The 20,164-nt window shown below is 42.2% G+C and overlaps 1 protein-coding gene across 1 annotated transcript in view; it reads left to right on the top strand.

The window, feature by feature from the left end:
* Positions 1-2,138, top strand: part of LOC147170352 (dehydrogenase/reductase SDR family member 13-like) — a 51,661-nt gene extending 49,523 nt beyond the window's left edge. Inside the window, exon 6 of the transcript XR_015095580.1 lies at positions 1,449-2,138. The gene's annotated coding sequence lies outside the window, so the exon portion shown is untranslated. The remainder of the gene's footprint in view (positions 1-1,448) is intronic.
* Positions 2,139-20,164: the final 18,026 nt, after the last annotated feature.

Here is a 20,164-nt window from a genome sequence, read left to right as displayed (position 1 = left end):
TAATTAGCATCTTGACATGCGTCAAGAGTCTATCGTAAACAGAGAGAATCCGGTCACTTTCAAAATCAAATATTTTTAAGCCTTGGCTAATCAATTCCATGGAAGTACAGTCTTTTTTTTTTTTTTTTCAACTGTGCGGCCTGCTGCAGCTCGGTCCAAAGTGGCCCAGGCCCGGTGGTTGGGGACCACTGATCTAAAAGGTTTTAATAAATGCTGCTAAAAAAGTAGATCTGTAGTGTGGAAATGGTATGGTTGCAACGAGACTGACTTGTGTTCCTCTCACGAAAATTGAAGCCTGCCTACCTGAAGGCTGGCTGACTGACCGGCAGACTGACTTGCTGACAGATTGGACGGGTTACAGACTGACTTGACTGATTGTAGGTTATTCATTTTACAAAAGTTAACGGTTTGCAACTTTGCACTTTATTTATTAATTTCTGTTTTATGAAGAGCAGAGAGATCTGACGTCTATTTTAAAGATGATGTGCTCATAATGCCAAGGGATCATTCTGTTTGTTACCTTCACTGGTATTAGGGATGCATATTTGTGTTTGTTGAGGGTAATTGTCATCTTGCATATTAATATTATTATTGTATTATTATTATTATTATTGTTATTTTGCACTTATCATGGATTTATGTTTACATATGAACAGAAAGAATGTGACGGTAGCACATCACCCTGAGCCTGGCTGCCTACCTACCTCACCTGACTGTCTTGATTGACTGGCTGGCTGGTTGGCAGACTGGCTTGCTGACAGACTGTTTGGTTTACAGACTGACTGACTACCTTTTCTCTTGTTTAATTTTGTTTCAAATGGTGTATGCACTTTCTTCTTTCATTATTGGTTTAATTAAGAACATAGCTCAAGTCTTTTGTATAAAATGCTCTTAATTCCGAGGGATTGTTCTGTGTCTATTAACAGAGTTAAATTCACTGGCACTTTGAGTTCAAAGAAAGAAAAATTAATTTTAAATAAAAGACATTCAAAATAATTTGTGTAATTTTTATTTTACAAAGAAATCTTAATCGTTATTGGAAAATCGAGGTTGAGAGAAAAATAATCGGGATTTTCTGTTAGGCAAATTTGAACATGTATGTTTAAGTAAATAAAGTATAGAACTATTTACTTCAGCCTTTCAAAAATATTCTTGCTTTTTGGGGTTGGCAATCACGTCTGTCAGGCTCAGCTTGGCTCCATATTATGTGTGAGTGATTGTGAGTTATTTCATTTGTGTTGCGCCAGAGTTCCTTAGCAACTGTTGCCAGTGTCATCTACTGTCCTTCTTAGGCCGGTCTCGGACTCGTATGCCACCATATTGTCAAAGATCTATGATGAATCTATCCAGTCAATATGTATGTTCTTGCTTCAGACCCTTTCAAATTTTTTGAATTTTTATTCTAACTTTTATTCTAACTGTTGTTTATTTTTGCTCCTTGTTCCCAGCCTGTCATCTTGCCCACATTCCCTGTGCACCTGTTCGCTTCCAGCAACCTGTCATCCGGGACTCAACTCTCAGATCCTAGTTGCTAACCAGCAGTTGTGCAATACGCCATCACCGCAATCATATTGTTCTCTGTCATTTCTCTCTTTGGGTGCCCCAGTGGTTTTGCATCGCAGTTCGCAAGACGAAATTAGCATTTTGCATTCAAAACACACTGAATAGTAAAACTTAGGCTACGTGTAACATTAGTGGTGGTACACAGATGTATACAAATGTAAAGGTTAGTTGAGCATGACCCATGACTGAATGCATAAGAAACATGATGTAGTGCTGAAGTTATGCATCCCTTAAGTGAGTCTGTCCACATCAATAGCTTTCACCTCCGGGTGACGAGGCACTGGTGTTCCTATTGCATCATAAAATGCAGTTATTACCCATAGCTTTGGTATCACATTCGAAGGCAAAGAATTTTGGAATGAGATACTTTATTTTTTCTTCTGTTCCTGTGCTCGCATCGCACATTTGATTTAACTACCTCTCAATAGTAATTGAGATTAATATGGTTTTCCACATAAACAAAGCTGTGCGGCTGAGAGCAAGTCCCTGGCTGATGGAGTGTGTTAGCCATCAGAATCCACATCATCACAGCTACAATGCATCATCGCTACCAAACAGAAATAGTGTCATCAGTATTAAGGGAAGGGGCATATCAATGCTGTTTTCTTGTGTGAACAAGTGAGAGCAAGAAAGCAATTAGTGTATGGATGAAGATTGTCTGTTTACTGAAGTGTATATTTGTGTGAATCTGTGTGTTCATTCATCCTGAATAGTCTTATGGTAGCTGGGTGGTGTGGTGTGGTGTGGTGTGGACCAGTGTTCAAAGTGCACTCCGCCAGCTGGGTGAAAGTGTTCACTGTTAGCGTTTCACCTTCAGCCTTCTGCAGCAATCAGCCAGTTCAGGGCATATTCTCCTGTGTGCACTTTTTTGGCAGCTCAGATTCTCCCATCAACTTCCGTGTCATTTACGAAGCTTCATGAAATGTGTGCACTCTGCGTGGAGGGACATTTAAATTAGGGCGTCCCCTATCAAATCTGTGTGGATTCTCCCAGAGACTACATGTAACAATTTGCCCAATAAATCTTTACAACAGCCTTTTTATGAGGCCATTTATGCCTCAAACATATTCTAATTAGCAGATTAACACCTTAGCTGTTCATAATGGTTGCCCCGTCTGGGTTAAGTCCTGCTTTTGGATAGTATTTTTTTTTGTGTGCACTGCATTACAGTTACGTTGTATTTGCATTGGTATGTGAGGGACACATTTACATTTATCAATGGGTGATAAAGCTGATAAGTGAGGTGGAAGCAGCAATTTGAATAGAAGGATTGCAAAATCATCATGAATGGATCCTCTCCACCGGCATCCGCAAGGTGCTCCGCTTGGAGGACCGGAGCGGAGGGAGGCACCCAACGGCGGGGCGCACCGCTCTCAATCGATGGGGAAGCGACGCTCAGAACAAGACAGGTGCGTTACAACTTCCAAGTGTCGATGATCAATGTGTCATGCAATTCACATTTGTTTTTTCCCTTGAATTTCCAAAACAGATGGATGGAATTTAAAATGCGTGCTAGTATCACTTTTCCTGATTAAAAAACAAACAATGAGTTTATGAAAAAAAAAGGCCCAATTTTTTTTTTAATATATCACAATACATATCGGATCGCCACCAGGGGAGCGGGATCCAGATTGGATCGTGACAGAAGCGGATCGTCCCAGCCCTAATATTTAGCTATACTAATTGTTTTTATTTATGAAGTAATTGTTTCGTCTTGTTTCAGGAACTTTACTTCCTGCCCTTGTGTTTCTTTGTCATGTTGATTGTCTCCACCTGTGTCCTTCCCTTGTCTGTTGTCAGTTTGTCCTGCGAGCCTGACCTTGCCTGTGTCCAAATTCACAAGGCTGGGTCCTACGAAGGCCGAATTTGTCGGCTGCATGATGTCACTCCCGGCGTGACTCGACAACACGCACAGACTTACACATGAATGGAGTGTCGGTCAATGCGCTACCGACAAGCAGCATTGACAATCCATTCATATGTAAGTCCGTGCATGCTGTCGAGTCGCGACAGGAGTGATGTCATGCAGCCGACAAATTCGGCCTTTGGAGGACCCAGCCTTGTTGATTTGGACACAAGCATTGTTTCATGTTAGAGCCTATGCCTTTTGTTTCTTTGGCTACTGAAGTTAGTTTTTGCCTCCAGCTATTGCTGTGAATTTACGTGCCTACTTTTTGTTCCTAGTTTTCACCAGCGTTGCTACTTGTTTTTATCCAGCCTTGCTGTGAATTTTTGTTGATACTTTCAGATCCCTGTTGTTAATACAATAAATCTGTCTTTTTTTTTTTTTAAGAATTGTGAATCGTGCATCTGGGTCTTTTTTTGCATCCTTGTCAAGTGTGTGTGTGTCTTAATAGAGGTAGAAATGAGGTACAAATGCCCCCCCACCCCCTCCTCCACACACACAAAATACTAATTTAAAAAAAGTCCACCTCTACTGTGCTGTAATTCACTTATTGGGTGGTTGGAACGTATCACCAGCGAAACGCGAGGGAACACTGTAACATATGTCTTTCTCAGGGCCATCACTGCTTATTTTAGGAAGACAATGCCAAGCCACATTCTACACCTGTTAAAACAGTCTAGCTTTGTAGTCAAAGCATACCAGTACTAGACTGGTCTGCCAGCAGTCCAAGCCTGTCTCCCATTGAAAATGTGTGGCACATTATGAAGTGCAAAATTAAATAAAGACCCCGGACTGTTAAGCAACTGAAGTTGTACATCAAGCTAAAATTAGAAATATTCCCTCCTACAAAGCTTCAACAATTTGTCCTAATTTTGCAAATGCTTATTATTGAGTGTTGTTAAAAGGAAAGTTGATGTAACACTGTGGTAACCATGTTCTCAGTTCTTTTTGGAGTGTGCTGCAAAAAGTCAAACGGCAAAATGAGTGAACATTTGCAAAAAAAAGTTTTAAAATGTCATAGGGTTTGGTGTATTCAATTAAATATAGGATGCAAATGATTTTCCAAATCATTGGAATAAGTGGTTAAGAAAATGGATAGATGGATGTAATCTGTTTTTATTAATGTTTTACACAATGTCCTGCCTTGAGGTTGGGACATTGTGGAATTGGGGTTTGTATTTATTCCCACATTTATTCTTTCCTCTATCCATATTTACGTGCTCATGTTTAGTAATAGTCATATCACTGAACATGTCATTTGTCCAGCAGAAATGTGTGCACAGTTCATCGCAGACAAAAGAAACAAGGGACTTGACATCTGCTGTAGAATGAATCTACATGAGAAAAGACGACACAGCTCCTTCCTTGACACTAACGCCCTAAAACCCCCCAGCTTTTCACCACTCATCGCCCCTCTATGTTGGCTAACAGAAGACTCCACCTGAATGACATTTACAAATTACCCGGCCCAGAGTGCTCTGTCCCCTGACCCGTGTGCCTGTGCTGTGCACCCAGTGAGACTCACCAGCGTTTTGTCATATAATTACTGCAAATCCCCTGAAAGTAGCCCCCTTCCTATATCTGCCCCACTGCCCTATCAGCACATCTCTTTCAACCCCCTCTCTCTTTGTCTCTCTTCTTAGTCTCTCTATGTCTCTCTGTCTGTTTCTTGCACGCACAGGCACATGATCAGACAGACACGGTAACGGTACACCCTTTCACATTCACCCCTTTCGAAGATGTATGCAAATAGTTACATTCATGTGTAACAGAAGACACGTTGGGCTCCAAACCCGTGTCAAAGTCTAGCGCAGAGTGTGGTCTAACTGTGCATAGGTGGTGTTTCCTTTGTTTTGCTATTTTCGCTGACGTGTACGCCATTGTTGTGTGAACACCAATGTTGGGGGTAACGCGTTACAGTAATATATTACATTTGGGCAGTAACGAGGTAATGTAACAAGTTACTCAATATATTTATGTAATATTATTACAGTTACTGACTCCCGTAACGCGTTACAACATCGTGGCCACAAGTAAAAAACAACCACCATAAGATAAAACCTGCTGCTGATTAAAGCAAGCATCAGGTCTCACACGGAAGCTCACTTATGACAGTGTTGCTTTCTTTTGACACGATACTCAGCTCCATACATGGCTGAGAAGTCATAGTTTGTGAGATCATTCACTGTCATGGTTTCATGAAATAAAATGGCAAACATTCAAAATACAAGCAAAAACAAACAAAGTAAAACAAAAAAGGTGTTTAGAACTGTGAAAAGCGTCATTATGTTTTTAGATAAGATTTGAATGAATGTACCATTACTTGCAGTCTGAAGAATGATGATCATGATCATTCTGATTAGCTGTTAGCGAGCAAAATACAAATATGTCTGTCTCTGAGCCAAGAGAAGCGCTCCAGTGGCAGATGACGTCACACTAAAGAAACTTTATGTTTTTGAACAAACTACTGCAAGCCACATTTGGCTATGTTCACACTGCCGTGCGTGCTTCCCAATTCAGATTTTTTAAAATTAATTATTTTTATTTTTATTTTTATGTAGGCTACTCGTTCACATTAAGCACAAAGCACAACATCGAGTGAGTACACCCAAAACACGACGTCATGTAACACCGAATTTGCAGAAGTACATATTGTCCCGCGTGGTGTCGAGGATCGCCTTATCACATGGATTTATATGTAAATCAGTGCCTTATCAATCTCATATCACCAGAATAGGGAGGCAGGAGGAGGTAGAAATGTTTTTGGGAAAGGAGGCGACCTACGGAGAGTTGTAGACATCTACTTGTGTTGACGTCACGTCATTGCCGTCCATAATAAATAAGCGCCTGCGGGACTGAATATCTATATCTATCTAAAAAATACATTGTGTTACTGTTACTGTTAAGAAGAACATGGCATTTGGCAACATAAACTCATCTTTCCCTTGTGTGTAAATTAATTAGAATTTGTTGACAATTTCATTTATGGTGTACAACCTGGGACCAATTATTTACTGGACCAAATATCAGTTCAAATATCTGAAAAATACATCTTGATTACAAATATGAATCAAAGGCAGTGATCTCCCACCATAGAGTAAAAATATTGCACATTATACCCCACGTTATACAGTTAGGCCCTCATTTTAAGTTAATTTTGCATTTTCTTTTTAAAATCTCAAAATCATGATTAAATAAATTAACCCCCGATTTATATATTATATATGATGATATATATATATTTTTTTAGTTCAGTGTGGACCGGCAGTCTTAGTAATAACAACAATAATAATAATAAAAATAATAATAATAATGCATCAGATTCATATAGCATTTTTCTGGACACTCAAAGATGCTTTACAATGGATACATTATTCATGGTAAGCTACTTAAGTAGCCACAGCTGCCATAGGGCAGGCGGATGGAAGCGTGGCTGCCAGTGTGCGCCTACAACCCCTCCAACTACCTTTCAGATACCAGTGTGAGTGGCACTGGAGGCAATGTGTGTGAAGTGTCTTGCCCAAGGACACAACGACACATGACTTGGGAAGAGCGGGGAACGAACAGCCAGCCTTCCGGTCACTGGACAATCGGCTCTACCCCCTGAATCTTAGTAGCATAGCTGATGGTTCATGCTTGTACACTGGTCAAAACTACAAGACTGCACAATCATTGACATTTTAATAACAATCACAAGCAAAGCAACCTGTATCAGCACAACATTCTCTCTTTTTTTTTCTTTTGTGGTGACTTCAAGTTGTGAGCTGTTGTGCTGGCTATTTCATTAAGGACAGCAAAGAGGTGACAGTTATTTTCTGTATTGATTATTAAAGAGGGTTTTGCACTTTGTTAGTGGAACAGGCAAACAAACATTACCGAATTAGAGAAATGACATTGATCACTCCAATAATTGAAGGGAACTCATGTTTTGTTTTTCTCACCCCAAGGACTTTAGCAAGTCTGCACATTTGAATGTACACCGGTGTGCGGGGAGTGCAGCACAAGCAAGTCATATCAGCTTGCGAAATCACTCGTTTCAATTTTTAGCCCCGAGCTGAAGCTCAGTGATATGTGCCAGTAAGACATGCACCAGGCAACACCAACATTTTTTTTTCCCTAGGCCCTCTTAAATATCCATCCATCCATCCATCCATCCATTATCTACCCCTTAATCCGTGGTCGGGTCGCGGGGGCAGCAACTTTAGCAGGGAAGCCCAGACTTCAACCAGCTCCTCTGGCGGGATCCCAAGGCGTTCCCAGGCCAGCCAAGAGACATAGTCTCTCCAGCGTAACTGCGGTCTAGGGTGTCTTGGTGCCAAGTGCACATATGTACACCCTTATGTTTGAACATGGTGTTCATTATAGACAATCCGTCCAATAACAGAACACCACGCTGGTTCTGATCGAGAAGGCCCTTCCTCCCAATCACTTCCTCTCACTGTCATTGCCCACGTGAGCGTTGAAGTCCCCCAGCAGAACGAGGGAGTCCCCAGAGGGAGCGCTCTCCTGCACGCCCTCCAAGGACTCCAAAAAGGGTGGGTACTCTGAGCTGCTGTTCAGTGCATAGGCACAAACAACAGTCAGGACCCGTCCCCCCACCCGAAGGCGGAAGGGGGCTACCCTCTCGTCTACCGTGGTAAACCCCAACGTACAGGCGCCAAGCCGGGGGGCAATAAGTATGCTCACAACTGCTCTTCGCCTCTCACCGTGGGCAACTCCAGAGTGGAAGAGAGTCCAACCCCTCTGGAGTGGATTGATACCAGAACCCAAGCTGTGTGTGGACTATATCTAGTTGGAACTTCTCGGCCTCACACACCAGCTCGGGTTCCTTCCCTGCTAGAGAGGTGACATTCCATGTCCAAAGAGTTAGCTTCCGTAGCTGGGGGTCGTACCGCCAAGGCCCCCGCCTTTGGCTGCTGCTCACCTCATTATGCACGCAACCCCTTTGGCCCCTCCCACAGGTGGTGAGCCCATGGGAAGGGGGACCCGTATTACCTTTTTGGGCTGTGCCCGGCCGGGCGCCATGGATACAGACCCGGCCACCAGACGCTCGCCTACGAGCCCCGCCTCCAAGCCTGTCTCCAGAGGGGGGCCCTGGTGACCCACGTCCGGGCAAGGGAGAAATAAGTCCATTTATTTTTATCATCATAAGGGGTCTTTTGAACCATGCTTTGTCTGGTCCCTTACCTAGGACCTGTTTGCCATGGGTGACTCTTCCATGGGGCATAAAGCCCCAGACAACATAGCTCGTAGGATCATTGGGACACGCAAACCTCTCCACTACGATACGGTGATAACTCACGGAGGAGCCCTCTTAAATAGTGTGGTCTTAAATAAGGATGGGTGAGTACCGATACCAGGTAGGTATCAGTATCGGGCCAATGCCAGACATATTTCATGGTATCAGTACTCGCGATGGATAACAAAACTGGTATCGGTCCCGCTCTTGTGGCCGTTTTTCGGTTAGGAAATAACGGCTTAAATTGTTATTTTGCATTTATTGACCGCCACAGGTACCTTGAGTACGAAAAATCCAAGGTGTTTTTTTCTGCCTAGAGTACTCGTTTATTTAAGGCTTTGGCGTAGCGGACGCACGATCTACTTTTAATTTAGTCACTTATATCACCAACGCAAGGGAAGGAAGAAAAAGCGGATTTTATCACGGTGAACGAGGCCGAGGGTGCCTCACTTGAAAATGACTACTGGCTAGTCAAAATGTCGGATATTCTTCAATATAGATCAGCCTGTATGGTGTGTTCTTGCTGTTGTATTTCTAAGTTTTTAAGTTCTGTACAGTTTGGCATCGCAGTAGATTGTACAATTCTCTCTGTCAGAAATGTAAATAAAGGCATAAAATGTGAAAAGTATGTTGATTTCACGATAATTGTTGCAATTTATATGTGGAATTTCGTTCTGCTTTTACAGTTCTGCTTTTCGCCACAGAATAAGATAAACTCTGCTTCACGACGCTCACTCACAGTTTGGGGCGAACACTCCACAGTTTCTTGGCGGAGGGAAGGGGCCATGCATGAGCGTTACTTGCCAGACGTAAGACTTTTACACAAGTCTTTGGCCTGCTTTTCAAGCTCATCAGATGGCATACCAGGGAAGTTTGAGAACGGTAAACTTCTTTGCAACATCACTCATCATTTTTGTCCTCTCTCTCAGTGCTGGCCACGTTCACAACTGTATTGAAAAATTAAATGAGGGTTTCTGCAAGTCAGGTGCATGCAGTGACCTTTGGAGGGGCAGGTGCTCAAAGTAAAAAAAAAGGGCACTTTGATAACGTGCATGCACTGCCCACCTATTTCGAGTTCAAACCTATGTCACCACTGATCCGCCATGCTTGGAAGGAGGTGGGGTTTTTGTAGGAGTTGCTGAAAGCAGATGAATAGTGCAGGAAATTGATAGGGTGTGTGTGTATGTACGTGTATGTAGATACGTGCGCGCGTACGTGTGTGTGAAAATATCCATTGTCAAATTCTTAATTGAAATAATGGCTAAACAATAAATCACCATAAAAACTTGTTTTGACATTTGTGTATGCAGAATCAATTATGAACAACAAATTTAAATACATAAAAATGATTCTGTAGAATGTACATGAAATTTACATTATCTATTTATTTAGCTTTTATTTAGCTTGGTTCGGGTAAGAGCAAATGCCTTGTATTATTTTTCGGTTTGTGTAGAAGTTTAATACTTTATTTGGACTGTACTCAACAATTAACTGCCACATCTCGGCAAGCTACATTGTTTTTGATAAAACGCAATGATTGTTTGTGTTTGTTTGTATCTTTCATTTTCCCCCTAATTTCTGAAAGCACTGGACCTCACTCTGACCGCAAACCCCCCCAAAAAAGGAGCTGTTGGTTAAAATACAAACAAAGATCATGCAGCAATTCCCACATATATTAATCAAAGTAGATTTAAATTCAGTTATCATTGAGTACATACAGTGCTCAGCTTAAATGAGTACACTCCCTTTGAAAAGTAACATTTTAAACAATATCTCAATAAACACAAAAACAATTTCCAAAATGTTGGCAAGACCAAGTTTAATATACATCTGGTTAACTTATAACATGGAAGTAAGGTTAATAATAAAACATTTATTACACATTTTACTCAAATAGGGGTGATGCAAAAATGAGTACACCCCACTAAAAAATTAATATATTTAATACTTTGTATGGCCTCCACAATTTTTAATCACAGCACTAAGTCTTCTAGGCATTGAATGAACAAGCTGGCAAAATTTTGTTGCATCAATCTTTTTCCATTCTTCAAGAATGGCCCCTTTTAGAGACTGGATGCTGGATGGAGAGTGATGCTCAACTTTTCTCTTTAGAATTCCCCATAGGTGTTCAATTGGGTTCAGATCAGGAGACAGACATACTTGGCCACTGAATCACTTTCACCTGGTTCTTCTTCAGAAATCCAACAGTGGTCTTAGATGTGTGCTTAGGATCATTGTCATGTTGGAAAAGTGCACGACGAGCAAGGGCATGGAGTAATGGCAGCATCTTTTCTTTCAAAATTGAGCAGCTGTGAATTCATGATGCCATCAATGAAATGCAGTTCCCGGACACCAGCAGTACTCATGCAACCCCACATGAGGACACTGTCACCACCAGGTTTCACCATGCATTTTTCCTTGTATTCCTCACCTTTGCGACGCCATACAGTTTTGAAGCCATCAGTTCCAAAAACATTTACCTTGGTATCATCACTCCAGAGTATAGAGTCCCAGTAGTCTTTATCTTTGTCAGCATGAGTCCTGGCAAACTCTAGGCGCACTTTTTTGTGCCTGGGCTTTAGGAGAGGCTTCCTCCGTGGACGGCACCCATGCATGCCATTCCTTTGCAGTGTACGCCGTATTGTGTCACGGGAAATAGTCACCCCAGTTTGGCTTTTTATTTCCTTAGACAACTGCAGTGAACTTAGATGTCGATTTTCTTCCACCCCTCTCATCAGAATACGCTGCTGTTGAGTTGTTAACATCCGTGGACGACCTTGACGTCTCTGTGAGATGGTTGCAGACCCATCTTTTTTTTTATTTTTGTACCACTTTTGCTACAGTGTTCTGACTGATGAGGAAAGCTTTGCTGATCTTCTTGTAGCCATCACCTTTGTTGTGCAAAGAAATTATTTTCTTTCTCAGGTTCTGTGACATTTCTCTTCCGTGTGGTGCCATTGCTAACAGCATGAAATTGGAAAGTGTTTTCTTTAAGTAACATTCATTTATAATCAACAGTCTCAGCTGTAGAAGTTTGTAGTCTAAAATTTTGGCTTCTTGGGCTTTGCTCCAGAGACTTTCAGTGGGGTGTACTCATTTTTGCATCACCCTAATTTGAATAAAACTGAAAATTCTGTTCTCTAATGTATATTATTAACCTTACTTTCATGTTATAAGTTAAACAGATGTTATACAAATTTAGTCTTGACAATAGTTTGAAAATTGTTTTTGAATTCTTTGACATATTGTTTAAAGTGTTATTTTTCATAGGGGGTGTATTCATTTATGCTGAGCACTTGTACATGCTATAAGACATATAGCTTAACTTTACAGAAAAATATACTGAAAGTTGTTCTATTTTTCACATTAAGCAGATGCATCATTTTTTCTTTTTTTTTTAACATCACGGTAAGACTCGTGCTGCTCGCTACCTCATTTTCTACAGCATGGTTAGACCCTTGCTGCTCATGACACAAACACCAGAGCTACATGCTCCTAGCACTTGCCAGCCCTTGTAAAAGTATAACAAAACATGTAACTAGTGTTTTTTAATGATTAGCGGATAGCAACAATTCTACATCTGCCTTGATGAGTTGGAGTCTTCAGGAAGGGGTTTTATTAAAATTCTGAGATAGAGTTACAAATTCTGACATATTCTGTGTACCTTAAACGCATCAGTAGTTGGGGCAGAAGCAGTACACCGGAGGAGATTTTTGCCGTGGCGAATGTGGATGGGAAGGATCGTGGTCTCTATGAAACTGTGGGGGCCATGTTCCCTGCGTCCTCAGTGCCAACTGTATGGTGACCAACTTACCGACAGCAGGTGGAGCAGCGAGTGACCTGGTTTCAAATGAGAGCGTGTCTCGTTGTATGACGTCATCCATCCATCCATCCATACATCTTCTACTGCTTATCCGAGGTCGGGTCGCGGGGGCTGCAGCTTTAGCACTTTAACCAGCTCCTCCAGCGGGATCCCAAGGCGTTCCTAGGCCAGCCAAGAGAGAGTCCCCGGGGCCTCCTGCTGGTGGGACATGCCCGGAACACCTCTCCAGGGAGGCGTCCAAGAGCACTACTCCGAGTCCCTTCCGGATGACCGAGCTTTTCACCCTATCTCTAAGGAAGAGCCCGAAGACATTCTGCGGAGGAAACTAATTTTAGCCGTATCCTTGTATCCGGGATCGACTTGTAAATCGAGAGCTTTGCCTTTTGGCTCTTCTCCTTCTACACCACAACAGACTGATACAGAGCCCTCATTACTGCAGACGCTGCACCGATCCGCTCTCTCCTACCCTCACTCTTGAACAAAACCCCAAGAAGCTTAAACTCCTCCACTTGGGGCAGGATCTCATCCCCGACCCGGAGAGGGCATCCACCCTTTTTCCAACTGAGGACCATCGTCTCGGATTTGGAGGTGCTGGCGACATCCATGGATAGCGTAAAAATAATAATTTGTTTTATGTAAATTATGTTGCTGAATTTTAGTTTTGAAATGTAACTACATTACTTTCACAAACAAAAATAATACTATAAAAAAAATTGACAAAGGGACACTTTGGGCATCAGTGCCCTGGCACACATAACCCCCCATGCACGTGCCAGCTGCAAGTAACCAAAGTAACCAGTTGCATCTGCAGAGCTCTTTGCTACATCCGAGACAACTAGACTAACAGTGTGAACCCACGTGGCACGAAAAAAAACTGGGGTTAATGTGAAGTAATATGGTTTTGGTCTCCCTTACTCTTTGCACCATTGTCATCATAAGACTGTCCTCTACTGTCTTCCAATGAGGTATACACTCTTGGAGTTTATTAAGGATGAGTGTTGAGAGACTTTCTCCTGTTGTTTCTGCTGCCACAAGGAACCCCCAAAAAAGTCCCTTAATTTGTGGAGTACCATCAACTACAACGATTCAAATGAATTGTCACTGATAACTGCTCTTTGTGAATCAAATCTAGAGTGTAGTCAAAAATGAAGTATTTGGACTACCTAATTTCACTTGGACTTCACAATCTGTTCAGTTTGCAATTAATTAGTTCATTTTGAATGTTCTTCCCATGTAGGATGTATGATTGGCTCATTTTTTCACCTTTGAAATATGCTCCTTCAACACAGGGTCAAACTGGAGCCATAAGCTCCACTGCCTTTAGGAAATTCCCATTGTTAGGTTGGTTAAGTATGCCTGTGGACCCCAAGAGAGCAATATTTTGCTCTGCCAGTGACTGAATTATTGAGGAACGTTTTCTTTCAGTATTTATTAGTGCCTGCTCAACTTTTTCAATTGTTTGGCCCATTTTAATCCGAGACAGCAGTTATTTCCCTGATCCCATGTTCTTTGTATGTTCAGGACTGTTTTCGTGCATTTTGAGTGCGTCACTAGTTTCTCCAATCATTAAATTTTTGTTGTGAGAAGAGCTTGCAACGCAAACAATACAAATTGTTCTTTTATAAATATATTTTCTCCCCATTCACAAGCAGTTAGCTATTGAAGTAGTGGTGATGGCAACTTCTTCCATCTAGTCTTTTAAGGAATAAGAAGTTTGATTTTTATCAGGTAAGGCCCTCGATTGACTAACTCGGTCCTCTCTGGATTAGATAGGTGAAGGGGCCAATCAGCTAGATGAATAGCCGCGTTTCCACCGCAGGACGTTGGGGTATGGGTAGGGGAGTAGGGACTTTCACAGCCGGTCCGTTTGTAGCTGTGTCTCCACTGCGGAGTATGACCCATTTTGCGACGTCACGGGTTTTGATTGACACGTAAATGCCGTGCGACGGTTTTTCCTGTGACATCACCAAAGCACCGCGCGACGAAACAACAACAAGGAAAGAGATGGTTGCTGTTTTTCTCTGCTTTTTATTTTATGTACTTGGCATGGATGGATGGTTTGAGTGAGAGAAGACGGCGTTTAGATGAAGAATTTGAAAAGGCTAACAGAAGAGTGGATCGAAAATAGGCAAAAGATTGTTTTGGTGGAAGAGACTTAAGCTGAGAATGCATCATTGTCACGCAAGAAGGTAAGATAATTTTTTATACTAAATAATTTTTAGACAATCAGCACGAAAGCCTGATCAGCAGTTTATCGGGCCAGCGGAGTATGTACCCTCGAGTAGGACCTCCGCTCGTCCCCGTAAATTCCTGTAAATGTGTCCCGGTTGGGAAGGTTCCTGCAGTGGAAACGCGCACATATGGGGCTGGCCCCCTAAATTTATCCCGAAGTTTTTGCAGTGGAAACGAAATGAATGGGGCTGCTGTGACAGACTCACATACACCTGTTGAGGTTGATGAGGTGTCTTCAGGCTGGTGGATTTTAATATATAGTCTCATTTAGTTCCAGATTAAGATAAATAGAATGTGGACCTGAAACCCCATTTTCTTTCACCAGTTTGTTTTCTCCCCTCAACTATCCAGTACCTATAGTTCTTGACACATTGATAGTGTGTGTGGCTAGGCTCTGCTCAGATGAGGGTGTCACTTGTGCGTAGCCTTATTGTCACACTCTTTGGGCCCAGTGTAGGGGATTTAAATTAAGGAAGAAAAGGTCAGGAGGCAGTGGTCATCTATTCTCCCTTCTCTCGGCCCCAAATTACTTGTCCTCCAAATGGGGAATGAAAACAGACAGGAATGGGTCTGGGTGCCTGAAGCTTGAGAGTTTTACTTCGGGGCTGGCAGCCCCAGGGATAGAAATGTGAACAAGGAACAATGGTAACAAACGGACCAAATTACGACCCTAAGTGGAATTTTATTTTGAAATCTCCCCCACCTCTCTCTCTCTCCCCATTCCAAATGTATCGTAGTACAAAATCACCATAACACAACATGCCATTTTATAATACTGTATCAATTAACAGTTAATTGCGGTATTAAAATATATTATAACTGAACAAATAAATATGCAATAGTAATTACTTCTGAATGCAAATTCATCAATGAGGTCGTCATATGACAACTGATGTGCAAGGTCGTAATTAGGGCCCAACCGATTAATCGCCCGCCAATTATAATCGGCCGATTATTGCTCTTCAAACATCTGCCAAAACAATCGGCCTATTGGGCTAAATGGCCGATTATTTTCCCCTAAACTCTTCATTCCACTTCCTCTTCACACTGCCTCCACCAACCCAAGATCAAACGCTCCACCATGGGAGACAGGGCTTTTCAGGCAGTTTCCCCACGGCTCTGGAATGCCCTCCCAGAGTCCCTGAGGGCCCCACGAAGTGTGGAGGCCTTTTAAAAAAACATATTTATTTCAGAAGGCCTTCTAACATTTTATGTTTTCTATTTTGTTGACGGTGTCATGGTGATTACAAACTTGCACTTTTTTACTTTTTTTTAAACTTGACACTGTAGCACTTTGAGATTTCGTTGGAAATGCTAGCGCAAAACACATGGGAGCATGCTATTATGCTAACATATGCTAGTGCTAGCGCATGTTTTTAAAAAGGCAGCGAACGGAACCAAACTGAGTTTGGTTGAAGTAACAATGTAAACAGTGAGTTCAGTTATGAAGGGCTACGTTCACAATGCAGGCAAATGCGACCCAGATCGGATTTTTTTGGGCCAAATGTGACCTGTATCTGACTTTTTAATGTCAGTCTGAAGGGCTCAATTCCGATTTTTTCACATCTGACCTGTGTCACACGCTGATCACTAGATCGAATATGTATCCGAATTTTTGCAATGTGACCACAGTTTGAACGGCCAGGTCGCATATATCTTTTATATATATATATATATATATATATATATATATATATATATATATATATATATATATATATATATATATATATATAAAACAAATTGATATATTATGTTCTCTTTATCAACAAACTTTATCCAAATGTTCTCCTTTGTTTAAAAAGGAAACAACACAAAAACTTGAAGGTTGAAAATTGATTGTGATTAAGCAATTTGATGATACAGCTACCTTAATTAAAAAAAATAATCTATATACCAACATTTTTTTAAAAGCACCAATATCGGTATCGTTGATACTGACCCTGTATTTACTTGGTATCGGATTGATACCAAAATTTGCAGTATCACACACCACTAGGTAACATCAGTGACGCGTGTGCGTCTAGTCCATCAAAGCTTTTTCAAACCGTCTCGGTGGTTGACTCAAAGGCTACGTTCACACTGCAGGCAAATGCGACCCATATCTGATTTTTTTGCCCAATATCTGACTTTTTTATATCAGTCTGAACGGCTCAATTCCGATTTTTTCATATGCAACCTGGGTCACTTTCATATGTGGTCCGAGATCGGATACGTATCCGAATTTTTGCAATGGGACCGCAGTCTGAACAGCCAGGTCGCATATATCCAACCTCAACGTCATCAAAAGTCCAATATTCATGGAACCCTGCAAGCCAGGACCCACACTACTCATTTCCTATAGGTAATTTAAAATACTTAGGCATAAAAATCCCACCTAAATTAACTGATTTCATTCATTTAAACTTTACTCCACTTCTGGATAGCATTTATAGTGACTTGGAGCGCTGGAATAATCTTCCTATTTCTCTAATCGGACGAATAGCCACCATTATTTTTTCTCAATGATTCCATTTAAACCTACGGCTAACTGGTTCCAGTTGTTGGACTCGGCCGTTACAAAATTTTACTGGAATAAAAAAAAAGCAAAGATTAGTCTATCTACTCCTCAGAAAAGTAAATCCAAAGGAGGTCTAGAGGCACCAAATTTTATGCACTACTATATAGCTAACAGGCTACAATATATCATTCTATGGGCACAACCCAACAGAGATACTAAGTGTTGGCTGGAACTAGAACAGAAGGATTGTAATAACCTCAGACTTCTAGATTTACTCTTCATTACAACATCGATTAAGCGACATAATTGTTTTAAAAACCCAATGATTTCCGCCACCCTGACTGCCTGCCTGCGGGCTTTCTCCCCTATGGCATAACCCCGACTTTCAACTTAACAACCAATCGTTTTATTTAGGTGTGGGAGCAGAAAGGAATTACACATCTCCACCATCTCTTCTCAGATAATATGTTAATTTACATCCGTGCTCCAAAAATACAAAATAAAAAACTGAAATTTTTTACATTATCTGCAAGTTAAAAGTATGATAAAGAAACAAATTCCAACACTTCGGGGTACGCTCCAACCGCCTGTTTTAGCTAAAGATATTACCAAGCTTTCTCCGACAACAACAAAAAACCTCTCAAAAATATATAAGTTACTTTCATATACTGATAAAATGTCTTTACCCATCTCAAAATGGGAGACAGACTTGTCTATAGCTCCGGAATCTGACTTTTGGATTCAAGTTTGTGAAAACGTATTTAAAATGACAAAACACACAAATTTACAACTTATCCAATATAAAATTATTCATAGAACATACATTACTCAATATATGATGAAGAAAATGGGACTCTCAGACTCCGACATTTGTCTCCAGTGTTTACAAAACACTACAGACACTATTATTATTATTATTATTACTATTACTATTATTTTCATGCTTTATGGTTATGCACTCCGGTTATGTATTTCTGGACTAAAGTCTTAGAAAAACTTTCCGCTATCTTGGACTGTAGGATACCTTTATATCCAAACTTGTGTTTGCTGACTTACCACATAAACAATTTCAATCTACACTTGTAGCCCTTACTATCGCAAAAAAAACAGTTCTTGTTAACTGAAAAAATAAACAAACTCTGAATATCGACCAATGGTCTAACCTCCTCATAAATCATATTTTAATGGAATATCTGCCTCAAATAAAAAACAAATATCAAAATTTATAGAAACATGGTCTACGTATATAGAATATTTTAACCTAAATCTGGTTACTTAATTCTGCCTGTTAGCGAGAGCCACCACATCGCGATAACTTACATTGCTGTTTATGTATTTGGCAATTTGTAACTAATGGTTGTGTTATAGTATATAGTCAGGAACCCAGCTGCTGCCAGCAGGATCGAGCAGACAACATCAAACGACACCTTAATCACCAACTACTCAAGATTCACCTCCAATGGACACCAAGGGTTAATATTCGGATTCACTGCATGCAGTGGGTTAATTCTATAGGTGCTGTCCCCCCCTGGCTGGGCGTGGGAGGCTCTGCCCCTCTGTTGGCTGCTGGGTGGCGGCTGCGTCTTGGCCGATCCCTGGGTCTCTTGGGGGGTGCTGCGTTGCGGGGCTCTCCCTGGTGTCCGGGGCGGCGCCGCCACGGCGCGGTCCGTCGCTCCGGGCCCGGCGACGCGGTTCGGGGCCTGTGGGCCGCCGGAGTGCCCTGTGGTTCCCTCTCCCCCCCCCCTTGCTGACTCTCCCTCCTCGCCTCTCCCCGCCCGTCCTCCGCCTCCCTGTCCCTTCTCCCTCGTCACCCTTCCTCCTCCTCTCCCCCTCTCTCTGCGGCCCTGCTGCTGCCCCTTGCCCTTCTTGTCGTCTCCTGGGTGGGGTCACATTCAAGGTGTAGGGGTAGAGTTCGCCAGTTTGTCCGGCGGTTCTGCAGTGCCCTGTCCTGCGTTGGGTTGGGGGCGCGGGTCGTGTTGGGGTGGGGGGCGCTCCTGCTCCTGGGTTTGCTCTCCGGCCGGTGGCCCCTGCGGGCCTGGGGGTTGTCCCTTGGCGCTGCCGAGGCCTGGGGGGGCCCTGAGGTGTTGCGCTTGCTCTGTCCTGGCAGGGGTCGACGGCTCCCCTCTTTGGTGGAGATTTTCATGCATGCCAGATCCATCACACCAGCAACTATCGAAACTCAGACACAATCTGCTTCTTCCTCTGGTCAGTGAATCGTTGGAGGCTGGTGTCTGTGGATCTCACTCTGCTTCGTCTGTCCTTCCTTTCTTTCCTCAGTCTCTCCTTTGGTCTTTTGAGGTCTCCCTGATTTGTTGGATGTTTCTGGGGTTGGTGAAGGACTCTGGTTGGTGGCCCGGTGGGTGGTGTCTGGTCGGTGCTGGATTTCACTTTCCTTTCTTTTCTTTGGTCCTTCCTCGGGTCTCCTGACGGCCTCACGACTCTGTCTGGATTCTGAAGTGTTTGGTTTAGGTGAAGCTTGATTTATGCTTGACGCATCCGCGAGGTGCGCACGGCTCGGGAGATGTACGTAAATCGGCAAAGTAGTTTGGAGTAACATGTGACTTTATATTTGACTTTAATTTAATCCCACTTAAAACATGAAGTATAAAGATGACATTTGTGGTAATGATATTAGTAATTTAGCCACGCAGACGGCTCATTTATTACACGTGGCAATGACGTGATGTCATTGTTAGGGAGAGAAAAAAAGGAGAGTTCTCCGTGAGATGAGGCGCTGAACTGGCTTGCCTCATTTTCATAAAATATTATTTCTACCTCCTCCTGCATCACTCCTCGTATTTACTTCTGGAAACAGCTTTGTGAGTGACGTATCCTCTTCTGCGCATGCAGGTCCCTTTGGGGACGCATTACGTCCACACATCAGACAGACTGAGGTCGCAA

This window comes from Leptonotus elevatus, chromosome 7 (genome assembly GCF_054856555.1).
Source record: "Leptonotus elevatus isolate MCC_2025b chromosome 7, RoL_Lele_1.0, whole genome shotgun sequence".
In the NCBI taxonomy this organism is placed as follows: Eukaryota; Metazoa; Chordata; class Actinopteri; order Syngnathiformes; family Syngnathidae; genus Leptonotus; species Leptonotus elevatus.
Note: the sequence above shows the minus strand (reverse complement) of the source record. Positions and strands in the feature narration are given on the sequence as shown.